This window comes from Macaca thibetana, chromosome 13 (genome assembly GCF_024542745.1).
Source record: "Macaca thibetana thibetana isolate TM-01 chromosome 13, ASM2454274v1, whole genome shotgun sequence".
Taxonomy (NCBI): Eukaryota; Metazoa; Chordata; class Mammalia; order Primates; family Cercopithecidae; genus Macaca; species Macaca thibetana.
Window position 1 is genome coordinate 94,572,258 of NC_065590.1, and position 19,702 is coordinate 94,591,959.

Genomic DNA, 19,702 nt, shown 5'->3' on the forward strand with positions numbered 1-19,702 from the left:
TATTTTGCTTACTGGACTGACCAAGACTCAGGGAAAGGGAAAGTAAGACCATCTTTTGGTTAAGTGCATTAGGATTTTCCAACCAAAAATACTAATCTTGCTATCTATTGCTACCTATCACCACCACCACCTTGTTGAAACTATGTACCATTGCATCTTAAAATAGTTCTCTCTATCTATCTATTGCTACCTATCACCAACCACCACCTTATTGAAACCATGTACCATTGCGTCTTAAAATAGTTTTCTCTATGTGATATTTTTTCAATATATTAAAACGTTAGAACCCTTGGTGATATAAAAAATTAGCTATCAACTGGTTAAACTCTCAGAGGGAAGTTGCTGAATAGTTTTACATGGAGACAGTATAAGAAGAAAGGGTTATTGTCAAAGTAAATTAAAGCACAATTCGAGTCCAAGGCAAATTTTCAAAATCTTTCCTTTTTACCTGTTATATATTTTTTAAAAATCTTCAACTTATACCCTTTGCAATAAGAAAAACCTAAAACATATTATGTGCAAACAATAGGCAATGTATAAGTGCAAATTGGAGAGAAAAGAAAGGCTGCTCTGAAGAAGGGAGGGGACACACAGTCGTGTCAACACCTTCCCATCTTCCCTGCTTTTGGGGTTTGGGAAAGTTAAGTCAGAAGGTTTTCTTGCATACAAGATTAACTTTTATTTAACAATTCTAGTCTATATATTATGGAGCATTTGATAGTACCTTGTTAAAATGTAATAGCATCTTCCATATTAATTATTCACTGGATTCTCACAGCAGATGCTCCCCTTTCCAGGTGTAAAATCTCCTAAGGTAGGGATGAAGTCCCACTATTTCCTCCTCTACTGGCCCTACTCTCTCCCCCATAGCGTCCAGCACCAGCAGGCATCTCACAGGAGGCATCTTACAGGTGATTCTAGGCAGAGTGAAGAGCCCCACCTCTTCTTTCCTTTCTTTTTGGGTCTGCCTGCCTGCAGAGAGGATAGACTTTTAGAGATATGCTGTGTTCTTGCTCAAGGAGGCCAGTACTGACAGTGACCAGGTGAGTGTGTCTGTCTAATTCCAGGAATCAGTATGGGAAGCAAACTGTGGCCACAAAACTAAGTCATATCTTTTAACTTGGCCTTTCTCACTATATTTTGAATTTCATCTCTCTGGGTCATATGACTCTCTCTCTGTCAGTTCTGAACCTTGACAAAGAGATGGTTAGCTATTGGTTTCTCCAACTCCAAAGTGCCAACTATCAGCTAGTCATCATACTGATTGCATATAGTCACTCATTTAATGCTTATAAAAATCCCACAAGTTCCAACTGGGGAAATTGTGCTGCAAGGAATCAAGAAAACAAAAAATAAAACTTGCCAGTGTTAAACAGCTAATCAATGGCAGAGCTGAAAGTCAAATCCAACATGGCTTAATTTCAAATTTTATGTCATTTATACCACCATCTACAACCTTTAGTAATCATTGCCTTTGCCCCACTTTCACCTCTTCAACTATATTTTTTCTTGACCCTTTTAAATACCTATTCCAGATGTGTTGAAATAAAATCACCCCAATTGTTCAGTGATAGATTCTGCTTTTCAATTTCATTTTCTTTTCATTGCACCACTGCATAGGATCTGTAAAAAAGGGACAGGTCACTGAGTTTCCCTCCAACTCTTCATTCTGTGGGCAATCTAAGATTCATTCTGTGGGTAATCTGAGATGGCCTCTTTTCTTCATAACCAAAGACCTATTTATACAACAGTGACACTTTCGCATATGAGAATAAGCGGATTGTGACAAAAAAGAAACCCTTTCAAAAAGCAGAGTGATCTCTTTACTCCAATATTGTGATCAAGTTTGTATGTTTCCTGTCCATTAATTTATTTATTATCTTTCTTATAAAGGCAAATTATGTCTATTTAATAGACAGTGTTTTGTAAACGTACACTTAAAACAATAACAGCAAGTGGCGTTTGCAACTGTTTCTATTCATTTTCTTTAAATTAAAATGAAATCTGAGTATAATTGCCAGATCCTCTCAGAACCCTGAGTAAGTAAGATTCGTGATGTCAACAGACACGTAGGTTGTTTCCATAGCTTGATTATTGTAAATAATGCTTCGATGAACATGAGAAAAAAAAGTTTCTTGGTTTCCTTTTTATGTTTAAAAAGAAGACTTAAGTTTCGAAATAGCTGGCCATCTCTTGTTTTAAAAGGCAAGTCGCTGGACTTGATCTGAGTGAAATCAGATACTGTGTTCCCTCCCTTGGATGGATGATACACTCTGAAGTTGCTGATTGCGCGCTATAGCAGAAAAAGCAATCTGCAGAGTACAAGAATCTAGAGTACGAGAAAAAGCCCAGACCTCTCTGCTTGATGAGACTTTTATCAACCATGTGGAACAACTTTAGGTTACTCAATCACTGCAGCACTGAAATATTTTAAAATTCCGAGCCATGTGTTGCCACACACTAAACACAGATTCAGCAAACCTTCCACTGTGGCATGGTAGAGAACCCGAGGCTAAGGATTAACAGACATTCTGAATTTGCAAACCAGAAAGAGCTGCACTTCATCACTGCTTCAAGAAGGCACCTGGGACGGGAAGGCCTTCTGCTTTTCTGTCTTCCTCTCTGTGTAAGCTCCCCAAATGCGTATTTTGGTCACCTGCATAACCGTTTAGTACATGTGAGATTCTCCAACGTTGCATTTAATGGGAATCACATCAGTTGTTGGGGGAGCCTGAGGAGAGAGAGACGACCAGAGCAAGACAGAGCTCGGGGGGATTGCAGTCCTTGGGGACTGTCCACACTCAGGCAGAGAATGATCCTTGTCTACTTCTGCTCCAAGGAAGTTTTCACTCACGCTAGAGAGAGCTGCTTTTCCTTCTGCTGATATTTTTATTTAAGGCAACAAGCCAGTCCGAACATAGAGGCTTTTAAAAAATTTATCCTTTTGCACAGACAGTTCCTCTTCCTGCAACACTGTTCCCACCCACATCCACCAGTGAATTTCTTCCCATTCTGATATTCAGCTCAAATGTCATCTCAGGCAAACACAGTAGTTCCACATCACATCTCTTCTGTGCTCTCTGATGCCCCATGTGTATCTGTGTTAGTTGGAGTTGTAACTGTTAATGTCTACTACGCTGCCAGCTCAGGGATGGCTCTGTCTGATTAATTTCTACATTCCTAGGAGTCAGCACTGTGCCTGGAAAAGAGAATTCTCCAAGAAATTATTAATTGACAAATTAGTGGATGAATGAATAATTGTCATTGAGAAGTTATTATCTGCTCTGTGTGTGTGTGTGCGTGTGTGTGAGAGAGAGAGAATTACCAATCTACCTTTCTGCATAAAAACCCCACACCTGTCTATATGTAATCACCTGATGGACATTTATATCTGTGTGTGCCACAGGTCCCCAAACCCAACATAACTAAAATTGCTGCATTCTTTAAATTCTCCCAGTACCTCTCCTAAGTTAATCCTCCTTCTCTATTTTCTAGTTCAGCCATTTGTCTATTCCACACTCTACATTTAGGGTCATCATAAATTTCTTCCTCTCTTTTCAAAAGTGCAATGTGTCATTAAACCTTCATAAATGGCTTTTCTTTTCATGCCCTCTTACATTCTGAGATAACTTGCTTACAGTTTCCAGGATGATTTCAAAACAAAATTTCTGGCCAATCTCCCCTGTTTAAGCAACAAACAGACAACGATCTTTGATGGATGTCTGTGGCCTGTAATCTGAAGAGACTAAAGTTCTGTGATGGTAACTCAGGAGCCAGCGGGAGGGAAGTCCAGAGGCCAAGTGTGCAAAGGGATGTTTCCTGACCTCAGAGTATGCAGTTTTCTGAAATCCACAGGTTGTGTACATGGGTCTGGCTATCCCAGAAATCAGCAGAACATCTCTCCTACATGGGAAGAAGGAGCAATGGCAGCTCAGGACTACAGATGTGAGGGCAAACAGCGCCTAGGATCACTGGGCCACCCACATCACATTCCAACAAGGCACACACTTTTGCCAACAGACTGCTTCTCTTTCCTCCAGAACTTGTAGTCTGAATTTCATCCAATATGTTCATAACTTCCTTCTCATCTCAAATTTAGACGGAGCCTGTAAATACTAATCATGCCCTTTGCATATTTGATAAAATTTAAAGGTACAAAAGAGACTCTGCAAAGAAATAAAAGTATTTCCCTTAGCAAGTCTTGTGTGCAGGAATTTTTTTATTTATAATTAAATGATTGAACCATGACTGTCCCAACCCATTTCATCATTCTTCAAGAGGTAAAAACACCTGTAACTGCCACTCTGGCTTTTAGAGTGTTTTGCAGTTTACAAGGAGGTTTAAGATGGATCAGCTCCATATATCGTGTATTTCTTTAAGGAAAGAAGGCCTCAGATGATTATTTTTGTTTAATAGAGGTTCGAAAAGAAAATGGAGGCTTCTAGAAAGTAATTGTTTTGGCCAATGTTACACTACTAGCAGGCAGAGAGACAAGACAAGAAGCTGGATGTTTGGGTTTCCACAATTCTTGGCTGAATCTCACTTTCTAACACTAGGTACACTAGGCATTCACACTGTCTTGTTTTTGTTTTTGTTTTTGTTCTCGTTGCTTTTAGTTTCCATTTTTTTAGAAACATACCTATTGTCTTTGATCTCAATTCTTCAAGATAGAATTGGCTTATACAAAAGTGTTAGGGTGTGTAAAAACCTGGCTCAAAATCATATTCTTGTACCGTATTCGCTACATGACATTGGATAATTTATTCATCATTGAACTTCACTTTTCTCATCTTTAAAAAAGAACTATGACAATCTGCATCCTAAGGTAAGGCTTGCAGGGTGCACAGTGAGAACACTTGGAATCTCCACATGCATCACCAATGCCAACTGTTGTCTCTGTAATGGCAACTCCTGCCCAGCAGGACTTAAACTGATCCTTGTTCAGCTTTCCTAATTTGTGGCCTCTTGCTTTGCATTTGGGCCATAAACAATGGGCTACAGGTCCTCAACAGGGGTTCCATGTGATATTTGCTTCTGGGTCTGCCTTATGTGGATAGTAAGCAATTAGACTTAAGCCTAAGGAGCAATTTTGCTTATGCAATATAATTAGAAGCCATCTCTGTTTTTCATTTGTTTTTTGTTTTTGAGACAAAGTCTCACTCTGTCGCCTAGGTTGGAGTGCAGTGGCACAATCTCGGCTCACTGCAACCTCTGCTTCCCTGCTTCAAGCAATTCTCCTGCCTCAGCCTCCTGATGTGGCTGGGATTATAGGTGCCCACCACAACACTCAGCTAATTTTTATACTTTTAATAGAGACAGGGTTTCACTACGTTGGCCAGGCTGGTCTCGAACTCCTGACCTCAAGTGACCTGCCCTCCTCGGTCTCCCAAAGTGCTGGGATTACAAGTGTGAGCCACCGTGCCCAACCTAGAAGCCAACGCTGAATGGTGTTATAATTAGAGGTATAGTTTAGTTTAATTCAACATATATTTATTGAGCACCAGGTATTTAATACGTAAAGATAAATGAGGTGAAGTGTCCTTAAGCATGCATGGTATATGAAATCTGGAAGATAAACATGCAGATAATTGCAGATAATTGTGATATATACTCTATGTGCACACAAAGGCTGTGAGGACGCAAGAACGAAGCGTAAGCAGCTGTGCTTGGTCAGAGGAAGGGTTCCAGGAAAGCCACACGGAAGAGATAGCATTGGACTGTGACCAGGACTAAAAAGATGATGTTGCCTTGGCAGACAACTGGAAAAACATCATAAGCAGAGAGAACAATGTCTAAAATATCAACCAAGGTATTTTGCAACCAGTTACGACTCTGATTCTGATTTTCATGCTTCCTACCTCTTTCGCCTTGGGTAAGTTACTAAACCTATCATTTAGTCTTTCTTATTTGTAAATTGATTCGAATAACGTCTTTCAAAAAGGTATTGACATTGACCTTACATTGTGGGATTTCACTAATCTAATGCTTGGTGTATAGAAGGTACCCCATAAATTTCAGGCTGGAACTAGCAGAGGCATGGCTTATTCATGGAATGCAAAGGACAGGAGGAGCGCAGCATAATTCAGTGTTTTAATGAAGGTGTCCAAGGGTAAGACCCTTGGGAAATGAACAGTGTGCAGCATGGCTAGATGTTGATGTCTGTGAGAGAGACAATTATGACCAGGTTTTGTGGTGGTGTGTCTGTTCCTTGTTTAGATCATCAAACTGAATCATTGTGGTGCCTTTCTCCACTCTCTCCAGACAACTATTCCCTGTTCACGCTCTTGAGGGTTTTATCGGGTTTTTCGGAGCTGAGATCTCTTGCTTAATGTGTGTGGTGGCCATAATTTTCTCAGCATAGCAACCTGTCCACCGTGACAGCGTCCCGTTGCTGGCCTTTCAGCAGCGCAGTGGATAAGCTCTGCAGTTGACAACCATCCACCCTGGCTTAATGTTTCACATGACTGAGGTTGTACTGGGGAAGCCAAATTCCAAGAGGAGTGAATTATGTACAACTGTTCCAAGAGCATCTGTTCAAGCTCCCGTTCTAGGGCCCCCCATACTTAACTCCACACTTGTGTACCCAGTACACAATCGTACTTTTGACCCTGGAAAAAATCATCCAGCAGACAACAGGCGAAATAAATATCTCTCACCAGGTACCTAATGGAAAATAAGCGGGTGGCTCATGTTCACTGTGCAGCTATCTTTATTTTTAAGGTCTCCTGAGCAAGAGGGCCAAAGTCCAAACTTCCCGAATTCATAGTATTAAGTTACTGTTAATAGGACTGGATTCAAACTACTGCACTGTAGACTGACCCTCCAGCTCGTGGTTTTGTTTTTTAACTCCAGGCTCGAGTTTAGAGCAATAAGGTTAGCCACCTGAAACAACAACATTTGCCTAATCTAGTGTGATCTATTTCCCCAGCGAAGATTACTTTCTGTGTTATTTTATTTTTAAAGGGAGTTAACATTTAACGTACACGTTAGCTCGTTCCTGTTGCCCTGAATGGTTCTGTTTGTTTCAGCACGTCTCTCTACCATGCTGTTGAGCCCCGCTTTTCTTAAGGTTCAGGAAACTCTAAATATTAATAAGGGCCAAAGACCCATGCATTTGGCAACTCCTTCCCCACCACACACTCCATTAAACACAATATCCGAAGGCATTTTGTAAGTTGGGAAACTTGACCAGGAAAAGTATAGCACCATTGCAATTGGGAATAGTGACTTTTTTAAAAAAATGTCATTTATGGAGAAGCAATTGATAGAATTGGCTGGTCAATAGTTTATTTTAAGCAACTCCAAGGATTTATAGAGATGAGTAGTTCTCAAAGTCATCAGTGGTATCAGCATTTCCTGGGAAAATTGTTCGAAATGCAAATGACCAAAGCCTCCCCAAATCTGCAGAATCATAAACTCATCAGAGAGTCTGAGATGGGGCCTACCAGCTGGCGACTCTGATACACCTTACAGTTTGAGAACTAGTAGTATAGACACAACCTCCTACCTCGTAGAGCCGTAATAATCAGCATTAGGGAAACACAAGTGTACTTCAGGGAGCTTAGGACCGAGGCCCAGACAGTCCTGAATTCTATTCCCAGTTCTGCCATTGACTGGATATTAATCTTACATGTGTTTTGCAATATATCTAGGCCTCCTATTCCTCGTTTATAAAATGATTATAGTAATGCATTCCATTCTACTTGACTCCTTGAGTTTTGATGGCATTAATAATAAATAATACATTTTAATAATATTTTTAAAAATATTTTATTTTAAATAATAAAATGAATATTGCTCAAAGTGCTTTGAAACATTGAGAGGGCTTCCCGTGGTGACCAACCTGTGGCAGCACTTTATTGCAGAGATCTCCTTAATCAGTCTCTCCAGGTATATGGGGATTTCTGAAATTCCAGACGAATAATCTTATCACAGTGCAAAATTATTCTGTCCTATAAATGGCAACAACAAAAAGCATTCATTTCAAGTGGTTAGTAGACAGATAAAATGAAGGAGGCGTCAGTGGAACTTGAAGGATGAGTTTGGCAAGCAAAAATAATAGCATGTCCTTCTTGGAGCCAAGAGGGAGCAACCTGTGTTCACTAACGACAGAGCTGAGGATACATAGAGCAGAAGGAGTGCATGAATATGTATAAATGCTTGTGTGTGTGTGTGTGTGTGTGTGTGTGTGTGTGTGACCGATAGAGACAGAGAGAGAGAGCAAGAGATAGAGAGAAGGAGAAGTAAAAAGAGGACAGTGGCAAGGTGGAAGCACGCAGCTCCCATCTGTACCTAATGGTACTTTCTCCTTTACAGAGTACTGCACTCCCCTCAATCCTCACCCAAGCGGTTGGGTTGACACAGGAGGAAACTGAAGCCCAGAGGACATAATTTATCTCCCTCCTTGATACTGGCATGTGAAGAAGCTGAGGCAGAAGCTGAAGGAATGGCCACAGGCGCCAAGGATGGCCAAGGAGGCCCTTGATGCTTCTGGTCCTGCTGGGACCACTGAACACACATGGACCTCTCGGCAACTTGAGCAAGGGAGGGTCAGGCTGGGTGACAAAGGCATGAGCAGAGCTGCCCAGGGTGTCTCTGTGCATGTTCATCCCAGTCTTAGCAGAGCACAATTTCAATCCACGGTAATGCTCCAAACTTGGTCCCCCCAACACGTCCAGACACTCTTGTTAAGTCAAACACTAAGAGATATTGGACAGTATTTATTTTTGTTTCTCTGTCTCTATTTATTCTTGTTGAAATAATAATATACCAGTTAGACTATTTAAATAAAAATTCTATCTCCATGATCTTCAATACATAATATTTTTCACAATTTTTTTTATTTATTGTCCACAGTTGTTTTACACGGTTGTAATGACAGCATACATATCCTCTTGACCCTTCCTTTTTTATTGCTACTAAATAATAAACAATTAGACTTGTTGTTATGGTGTTTCCACGATGTTCTCTTTAATAGCTATGTAGTATTTTATTCAGAAAACACACCATAAATTTTTGAACCATTTCTGTTTTTTTTAGTTGAACTCCCATTTTGTGCTAAGACATTCATTGCAGATATATACAATAACTCATTCCATTTTTACTATGCTTTTTGGTACTTTGGTTAATATTTATTTCCTGTTACGTTTTGATAGAATTTGGAAGGTAAGCATCCTATTTTTAATAGGATGCTCATTGTTATCATAAGGAGTTCCACAAACATTCCGAATACTGTGATGTTCTATTTATATCCATCTATTCAAACACATGGACACTCAGCTCCCTTTTATGGAGTTTTGTGCATTTTGCCTCTTCTCCCTCTCCTTCTCCCTTCCTGTTCTTCACTAGTTTAATCTGGGGAGTCTGACATCCTTGCTTAAACACCACCACCTCCCCCCTCCAACACACCACCACCAGTTTGCTTCTTGTGTCCTGTTTCTAGTCAAAAATGAGTTAGATTGCCAGTTTTCTTTCTCTGTTTTTCACTTTTCCTTTTCTCTTTTTGCTATAATAATTGCCCATCGCGTTCCTTTCTTTTTAAATTTAGCACTTGATTTCATCACTCATATTAAGTATTCTTTTCAAGAATTTTCCCCTCTACTCTGTTCTTGCTGTTAACAGATTTAGGGAAATGTAGGAGTCCCTGGCAAGAAAGAGCACATCAGGGCAGCATGAAAGAGAATTACAGGCCCTATGTTTGAGGTCGCATTCTTTGCTTTGGCCACTATTAAATGAGCTTATTTACAACCCTCAACTTCATCCCTCTCTTTTAAAGACATGCATGTATACATTAAATGTAATACTCTCACCCCCATCTTCATTTAATTTTACTACCAATAATATTCCATTTTCAAGGTCCAGGGGTCTATTATTTACTTGTTGAATTTTATTTTGTAAGCTGTCTCAATTTACTTTTTGAAAGGAATGGAAAAACAAAAGAAAGGTTGTCTACATGATCAAACACACATAGATTTGACAGTGAAAAAAATCACAGAAAGACATTCCATGGTGTGGCAACTCAGATACAATTGATCTTAAAAACCCAGTTCAGCAGAATGCCTTAGTAATTATTATTCAGAATACCAAGGCCCAGGCCCATGGTACAATTATCAGAAGCTCCAGTTTTGATACTTACTCTCTGTTAAGAGAACTCTCGGGAGAGGAACTGAAATAAAACAGTCTCTGGAATCACTGATGAAAGTCTCTCCTAAATGTCTGCTGCACACTGAATGAGGATGAGCTGTGGTCCTTGTCATGCCTTCTCACTGGAAGAGGAAAGAGGGTAGAATGGGAATTTCTTCTTTTCCTTAAGTAGCAAAAACTGGCCTGCTGTTTACCAAACCCATCCTCTTTTTCTCCTGAGCATACAACTAGGAGACATTTCCAGTGTTCCCTAAAGTCAGGTGAGGTTACATGACCGAGTCCCGGCCAATGAGATGTGTGTAGAAGTGGTAAGTGCTATTTCCATGGTGGTCCATGATAGTTGATTACATGTCATTTCCTATGCTCTTGCCTTTAGTTTCAGATTCACCCAGATGCCTTGGATAATTTGTTTTGGAAAACATATATTGAAGTTACCAGAGCCACAGTATGACAGAAGACTGGGTCCCAGAATCAGAACTGCAAGGAAAGTCATGCACTAATGAAGAAAACAATTCTTAAGGCTTATGTGAGCTGAAAACAAACTTGTCATGTTGCTGCCTTCATCCATTTTTAGAAGATGTTTGTCCCCAGTAGTGCTACTCTAATAAAATACATCATCAACACAGTAACTTAAACTGGTCTCATTATAAATCCTAGCTCTCCTATCATCGCAGTTTAAATCCAGCCTACTGATGTGGAAAGGCATATAAATGCCTTCCAGATTCTGAAAGGCATAATTTTCTTCACTTATTTCAGGTTTTACTAAGGATTCCATACCCTTTGCTTCTGTTGAATTATTTCGTAGACACTATTTTGTAAAGTAGATAGAAGAGGTGCCTAGGATTTAGGGTTTTTAATGTCTTTCCATCTTCCCAGGATGCCTATATAGTAATCATTTAAAATACAAGACAATCCAATAACATGACATGAAGCTTTCCACGAACTCAAAGAACCAATGAGAATAGACTTCTCTAAAATATTGGTGAACAAATGAATACTTGCCAGAGTCAGAACAATGCATTTTAATTGAATTATTGCACTCACCAGGCATTCCTGAGCCAAAGCACTTTTCCTTTTTTAAGTAACAATTTTGTCTTTTAAAAAGTGTATTTCTAGCTTGACATAAGCATGACTTTTTCTTTCATGTGTCATGTATAAATGGAGCAATTTATTTTCTTTGGACTCACAGAGTAAATCCTCATCTTTGCTTGTGCTGATGGGGTGCAGGCCTGTGTGGGAGGAATTCTGTGAATGTGGAGCTTTCCCGTGGGTGCAGAGAGAGTTTGATGGGAGCTGATGAGGTGTGTGTGTTCTTCAGACTTATCAACCACCACATGATGCTGGAAGATGAGCCAGTGAATCTGTGGGTGTTGAGCTTGTTGGATATTCTGGATGCAGGTTTTTGTTTTTTTTTTTTTTTAAATTTACAATTTAATAAAACCCAGCTGACAAGCTTTTTTTGTAAATCGTGTTTATGAGATATGAGTCAGTGATGACATATCCGTAAGCGATTCCAATGAAAGGAAAACCTTTCAGGCAAGCGGCCCTTGGTTTTGTGGGAAGCTTAGCCAAGCATGTTGCTCTAGCCTCTGGGGTGAATTCTTTCCTAGCTTCAGTGAGATGAGAAAATCTTCAGAGCACATTCCAAGATGGGGCTTTTTTTTTTTTTCTGTGAGAGGGTGAAGATAGAGACCAGTTTGGTTTGGTGGTTGTCATTCCGACTTTCCACACTGTCATAACTAGGACATGGCTGTGAAAGAACATCTTGAAGATGAAGCAAATCCTGTTTTAGTAGCCGGAAAGATTTTGTTTAGTTTTAGTTTAGTTTTTTGTTGTTGTCGAAGCTTTCAAAAGTCTTCTCTGAAAGTGGTTCTGTGTAGTAGGGGCGGAGAGACAACTTTGTTGTTTTCTAAGAAACAAACAAACAAAAAACCTGCTTCTTTGAATCTCCCAAATGCAAAAGCAAAGATACTTTCCTTGTACCTTCCTCCAATTCCTGCCGTACGGGTTTGCTCTCATCAGACTTCTCTCCTTACTGTGCCATCCAACGAAATGTCATGGTCCTTGAATGGTTTTATTAAATATCAGTTGGCAAATACGTATGCAGTCGTGAGGCACAGGAAATAGCAAACCATCCTAATATCCTCTAAATAAGATGAACATTTCGCTTGAGGGAAGGTATTGCAGATGCTCCAACTTGAGGAAGAGAATACACCCTCTATAAATTGAAACCTTTCATTGTAGTTTTTAAAAATCTCGTATTTTCATTAGGAACTGGAAATAAGATCAATTTTCTCTTGGGACCTATATTGAAAAACAGAGAGAGACAAATATAACCCAGGCATACCGGAATTGATGGGCACTCAAGTAGGGATTTTTTTTTTTAAATAAAAACTTACCTGCCCATGGTATGGTTAAGCTTGACTCAACTGCAACATGATTTTTGTCATTGTTAGATGCCATAAGGTATTGTATTAACAGCCTAACCTACATGAGAGATCGTATGCCTCAGGAGTTCAAACATATCATCAACATTATGGCTAGAACCAAGGTTTTTAACAGGTCAGGCTACTTTCAGGAAAACTCTTTCAAGTGTCATATGTATACAATGTTTGGAATTCTTATTTAACGCATTCTATTATTTAGAGGGCTTGCTTCTATTTTTCAGGGGCTGAATAGTGCTTTGACTTAGTTGTTTACAAAGTGCAACTTAAAATGCAAAGGAGGGAGAGAAAGAGAGAGAGAAAGAGAGACTTCTGTCAGAGGTGTCCTCTGCAGTAAAACCTTTGTATTTTACTTCCTCGAAGAGCCCAGGTCTTGATCTGAAGGATCTTGACCTGCCCCAGGCATGACTGTGTGACAAAGCCGAATATGAAAACAGTTGGGCATAACCACTGGAGAAAAACTGCTACTTTCTTCATGACTTTGCTCCATCAAGCACAGCAGCTATATCCTACTCAGTTCTGAGCATAAAAGTTTAAAAGTAAAATTGACAATGTGGAATTTATCCAGAGGAGAGCAACTAGTATGCTAAGTATTATAAAACCAGAAAACTACTTGAAATGAGGAGATAACACTGAAAGAAAAGGAGACATTTAACTGAAGAAAGAAAACTGAATGGGGACCCTAATTCTGTTTTCACGTATAAGGGAACTGTCAAGAGAAAGTAAAATTTGATGCTTTCTAGGTAGCTCCATTGGGTGGAAAATTAAGAGAGGGAGATTTCAGTGGAATGATTATTTAACTGATAATTAAAATGAAATGACCTCTCTCATAAGTGACTTCTTATCACTGGAAGTAATCAACGGAGATCCTTGATAATCCTGACAAGGAAGCTATAGATGACATTTATAATGGATGAATGTGATCAGATTATTTCTATGGCTCTCTTTCTGCTTCAAACTTCTGCAATTTCATAAACCATCTGTTGCGGCTTTTTCGTTGTTCTCATTTGTTTGTTTTTAAGACAACCCTATTAAATTGATGTAGAAGAGCCAAGATTAAGAGACTGACAAAGTTTATGCTGAAAAAGGCCTGTCAATAGATTTGCTGACATGTAGATGTTACGTGATATAAGCACACTAAGACTTTCCTGTTCTCATTAATTCCTCATACTGATTGTGTCCAAGTTTCTCTGAGTAGGTAGCCAAACCATCATGAACTTTGGAGGTTTTCTCCTTCTCATGGATGTCTTATTAAAAGAAGATTCACTAACATCTAGCAGAAAAGTACTTTTTCCGTATTTTACCATCTAGAGTGCCATACGACTCAGACATTATATCACCCACTTACGCCTTACAAAAGATGTGTCAGGTTGTTACCACTCCCTTTTTGCAAATGAAAAACTGAGTCTCAGTGAAGTTGGGGGGTTTCTGCCAATAGGCTTTTATGGAAGATATTTTGGAATGCAGAGAAAAGTGAACTTTCTTGTGTTTCCAGGATGTTACTTCAGCATGTCCACTGGATACCTACTAGGTCTCCAGTAAGAGCCTACGTATCTGGATAGATAGATCTAGGATACTGAGATGCTACGTATCTCAGTAGGTCTGGTGGAGAATTCCTTAATCTACTGGAAAAGACTAAGCCAATAACTCTTTGTGGGTATGACAAAAAAGATGTATGTTTTTGCTGAATAATTTTGCCTGTGTTACCTGCACATTAAGGATTTTATTCCTCAGTAAATCATCTGTAATAAACCAACTGTGTAAAATTTTCTGTCACAATAATCTTGATGTCTTAAAATTAATATCTATATGGATTTACAAATTTAAAGACTTTTTTGACAAAAAGTCTCATTTTTGAATTATTTTAAATGCCCAAGAAATTTAAAATACCGTCAAAAATATGAAGTACTTGGGAATAAATCTGATGAGAGATGTGCAAACCTTCGAAAGTTGAGTGGTTTTTAAATACTATCATTGACAATTAGAGCTTTCTCTTCTATGATTGCCTAATTTATTCTTTGACTCTATTTTTTGTCTCTTTTTTATCATTTATGGAAATTCATCATTTTGGCTTACATAGCCATTTAATTTTTTTCCAATTTTGGTGTATCAGTTTACATATTTCATATTTTTTTGACATATTACTTATTTTGTTTGTTTTTTAAGCATTCAGGTTTCAGGTCGTTTTTACAATGTTGTTACTTAGATTATACTTACAGAGCTTTATTTTATTGATTTTCATAACGGTTTTTAATTTTTCTGGAATTTAATTTTTAAAAGGTATTTTTTGAAACACCTTTTCAATGTGTTAAGTGTATAATGTATTAAACAGACAATCAGTTTTCAGTTTAATTAAAATTTTATCTGAAATAAATTAGATTACCATATTCTGGATTTTATTTTATTTTCAGCGATCCATTTATGCACTTATATTCAAGTGCATAAATGACATTATTATATTACAAATAACATTTTAAAACTTTGTGTTATTTTAATACATCAAAAGCACAAATATTTCCACAGTAATTTCTTATATCACAGTTTTATTTACTCTTTGTTATTATCCCACTGGAATTTTAAGAACCTTTTATAGAAATCTTTGTCTTTTTCCTTCACCACTGAAAAAATGAAATTCTTATTGGAATCATATGCAAAATTTTATGTATGTTTTGTTAAAATGAGCATTAAGATATCACAATTTCTCATTCAAAAAGTGTATGTTTTCATTTCATAAAATTTTGTATTTTTCTATACAGATCTTATATCTCTAATGTGAAATACATTCTTAAATATTTTATAGCTTTGGCATATTTTTGTATAAAAAAAGTTTTTCGACTGGGCACGGTGGCTGACCCCTGTAATCCCCACACTTTGGGAGGCTGAGGCAGGCGGATTACCTGAGGTTAGGAGTTCAAGACCAGCCTGGCTAATATGGTGAAACCCCATCTCTACTAAAAAAATACAAAAATTAGCCAGGCGTGGGCGTTGGTGCCTGTAATCCCAGCTACTTGGGAGGCTGAGGCAGGAGAATCACTTGAACCCAGGAGGCGGAGATTGCAGTGAGCCAAGATTGTGCCATTGTACTCCAGCCTGGCCAACAGAGCGATATTCTGTCCCAAAAAAAAAAAAAAAAAGAAGAAGTTTTTCATCTCTGTTTATAGCTAGTTATTTCTGGGATTGGGGAAATCTATTGATATTTGTGTGCCTTTAATTCAGCCCCTACACCAAAGTAATTTATTCAATCTAATAAAAAATTTTTCATTTTTTTGGCCAATCATTGGATTTCCAAGACACATAATCACATCTTTAGAAAAAATATTAATAAAAGGTATTTATACTAATTATTTAATACTGTATTATTACAAATGTACTTTGCCAGGAATGTTGAATAATGGTAATATAGACAATAGACATCCTAGTTCTGGAATTTAATACTAGCAGTTTTAGCAACTCTGTTGCTAGAAATATGTTTTCTGTTAGTGTGTGATAAGTAAACCTCATTATGTTAAATCATTTTCTTGTATGCACATTTTACTAAGAGATCTTTTTATAACTTTTCGATTTTATCTAGCATCTTTTTAGGATCTATTAATAAATGACAATATGATTTCATTCTTTAATTTGTTGAATTGTAGTATTTCTGATATTAAACTATCTATGGTTTCTTATAGTAAGTTATCCTGTAATAGCTTCAAAACCCAAGTTTCCAGGAGATAGTGCCATTTAGGAGTTCTCAAAATCCATGTGATACCGTGTCTACTTTTCTGTACCTTACATTTTTGTGGAACACTATATTTTTGAGGTTCCATTAAGTCCTTTAATTTTGCTATTGTACATTAGTGTTTAAGTATCTAAAAGTTGATGTGCCTATCCCCCTTTGGGTGAAAATATAAGGCATTGTTTTCAAAATTGAATAAATATTGAAATCATCTAGAAATATATACATTTTTAAAAGACAAAAATCCCAGTTCCTAGACTTTATCACAGATCAGTGACTTGAGAATATTGGAAAAAACTATCCAACCACCAATATTTTTGCATCCTGTTTTATGTCCTTCGATATCCCCATCAATGTGTAGTGTTGCCAAGTTTTTTGTTTGTTTTTGTTCTTGACAATCTGTTGGGTATAAAATTGTATCTCATTGTGATTGTAATTTTTATTTACATAATTACCAGTGGGGTTGAACATCTTTCCGCATGTTCCTTGACCATCTGTTTATTCTCTTCTTTCAACTGCCTCTCAATTTCCTTCACGTATTTTTATTTTGAATAGTTTTTCTCTTTCATAATAATTTGTAGAAGTTTGATTTTAAAATATTTTGAATAATAAGCTTTTGTCATATATATATTGATCACATATTCTCCAATTATTTTAGTTTTTGTTTTGCTTTTAGTAGTTTCTTTTTAACACCAGAAGTTTTAATGTTCAGCTAGATTAAAATTACCGCTCAATTCTTTGTAGCTCTCATTTTGAATCTTGTTTAAAGAACACATTTCAAAATCTGAGACTATAAAGATGATCTCCGGTATTTAATCTTAAAATTACACATTTTTTGTTTTTTCATTTATGAAATAAATAAATAAATATGGTGTAGGGTGAAGATGTCTGTGGTTTCTTTTCAATATTAATAACTTATATTTCCCTGTTCGTTTAGTTTATATAAAATTTAACATGCTTTAATGAAAACATGAAATGTTTTAGCAATTGTGTTCAAATAAGCTACGGCAATATTTCACTGTATGAATAAGTAATAATTTTTGTATTTGGTAGATCAAGTTCATTGACATTGTTATGTAGCTCAAGAATCGTTTTGTTTATTTTTGACTTTTTTCTTCTACGTACGTTTAAAACCAGCTTCTCTGGATATTTGAAATATTCTTGGGATTTTTTCACTTGTTTTGAATTTACTGGTTACTTTAGAAATAATTGCTGATTTTGTCTTGAGGGTTCTTACATAAATTTTTAAATTTCTCCATTTATTAAATTTTCTTTAATAAAAATAAATAAAGTTTAAATTTAAATTGAAATAAAGTTATAATTTTTTCCAAAGGCTCACACACACTGTTTATTTAGATTCATTCCTAGGTGACGTTTTAAAAAATATATTATTGTAAATGGGACTATCATAAAAGTTTCTCATTATGTTTTGTTGATATATAGAGGAACATTATTGTGATTTCTAATCCACCAAAATTGCTGAACTTTTAAAAAATTTTAATAATTTATATGAACACTTTGGGTTTCTTTAGGCAGATAATCACATCAACTGCAAAAAATTGTGACTTTGCTTTTTAATTCCCAGTTCAGTTGTGTCCTACTTACTTGCTTTATTTCACTAAGAGTGTCTTGTCCAAAAGAAACATGTTATATTTAAATTTAAATTTTCTAGTAGGCATATAAATAAGTAAAAGATAAACAAATTAAATTGAATTTAATAATACGTTTTATTAGGCAAGATATCTTAAATATTATAATGTCAACATATAATCAATATAAAATTACAAATAAGGTATTTTTATTTTTATTTTTTACTAAATATTTGAAATCCAGAGGGCATTTTACACTCAAAGTACATCTCCATTGAGACTATCCTCATTTCAATTGTCTATAGTCACATGTGGCTGGGGCTACTGTATTATACAGTGTGACACAAACTTCAGCCATATTAGCTACAGTGGTGATATTGGACATCCTCTTCCATTTTCTGATTGCAAGGAGATTGCCTGAAGAAAATCTGAGGGTTTTCTTCTTTTTGTTATTTATTTATTTATATTATTATACTTTATTTTCTGGAGTGCATGTGCAGAATGTGGAGGTTTATTACATAGGTATACATGTGCCATGGTGGTTTGCTGCACCCCTCAACCAGTCATCTACCTTAGGTATTTCTCCTAATACTATCCCTCTCCAGCCCCCCACCCCCTGATGGGCCCCAGTGTGTGATGTTCCCTTCCCTGTGTCCATGTGTTCTCAGTGTTCTACTATAAAGACACATGCACACATATGTTTATTGCAGCACTCTTCACAACAGCAAAGACATGGAACCAACCCAAATGCCCACCAATGATAGACTGGATAAAGAAAATGTGGCACATATACACCATGGAATACTATGCAGCTATAAAAGAAAGGATGAGTTCATGTCCTTTGCAGGGACATGGATGAAGCTGGAAACCATCATTCTCAGCAAACTAACACAAGAACAGAAAACCAAACACCACATGTTCTCACTTGAAAATCTGAATTTTAAAGGCAATATCTGCAGTGTACCTTTGGTTCCAATTTTTTTTTTTTTTTTTTGAGACGGAGTCTCGCTCTGTCGCCCAGGCTGGAGTGCAGTGGCGCAGCCTCGGCTCACTGCAAGTTCCACCCCCGGGGGTTCATGCCATTCTCCTGCCTCAGCCTCCCCAGTAGCTGGGACTACAGGCGCCCGCCACCACGCTCGGCTAATTTTTTGTATTTTTAGTAGAGACGGGGTTTCACCATGTTACCCAGGATGGTCTCGATCCCCTAACTTCGTGATCCGCTCTCTTCGTCCTCCCAAATTGCTGGGATTACAGACGTGAACCACCGCACCTGGCCTGATTCCAAATTTTAATCAAGTTAAAAGAAGTTATTCCTATTCTCGGTTTCAGATTTTTAAAATCATGAATAAGCTCTACATTACATTGAATATTTTAGTCAATTCTTGAGATTAGCATATGTTTTAGAACTAATTTATTAATGATTGATCACATTAATAAAATTCTCATATTAAAATATCCTTGCTTTCTTAGGCTAAACCTAACTTATTTAGGTATTTTCTTTTATATAACTGCACTTTGTTTTATATTATTTATAAACTTTTATTTTATTTTAGAGTGAGATTTGCCTTTAGTTTTCCTTTATCATGCAATTCTTTTCTGTCAAGATTATAATGTGTCATAAAATGTGTTGGGTATAATTATTTTTCAGTTCAGTGGATCAATTTTAATAATAATGGAAATGATCTTTTGTGGAACTTATTTTTAAATCATTCTGGACACTGTAAAAGTAGGTTCCAACAATTACATTTTGTTTTTCATTTGTATTTTGCTAAGTCAAAATTTGAATAAAACTATTTGAAATAATCTGT

The 19,702-nt window shown here is 37.0% G+C and overlaps 1 long non-coding RNA gene across 1 annotated transcript; it reads left to right on the forward strand.

Annotated features, from left to right (window-relative positions):
- Positions 1–5,062: 5,062 nt before the first annotated feature.
- On the forward strand, positions 5,063–10,761 carry LOC126933524 (uncharacterized). Its single transcript, XR_007718648.1, has 3 exons — positions 5,063–5,872; positions 8,317–8,642; positions 10,520–10,761. It is a non-coding gene; the product is annotated as an uncharacterized LOC126933524 (long non-coding RNA).
- Positions 10,762–19,702: the final 8,941 nt, after the last annotated feature.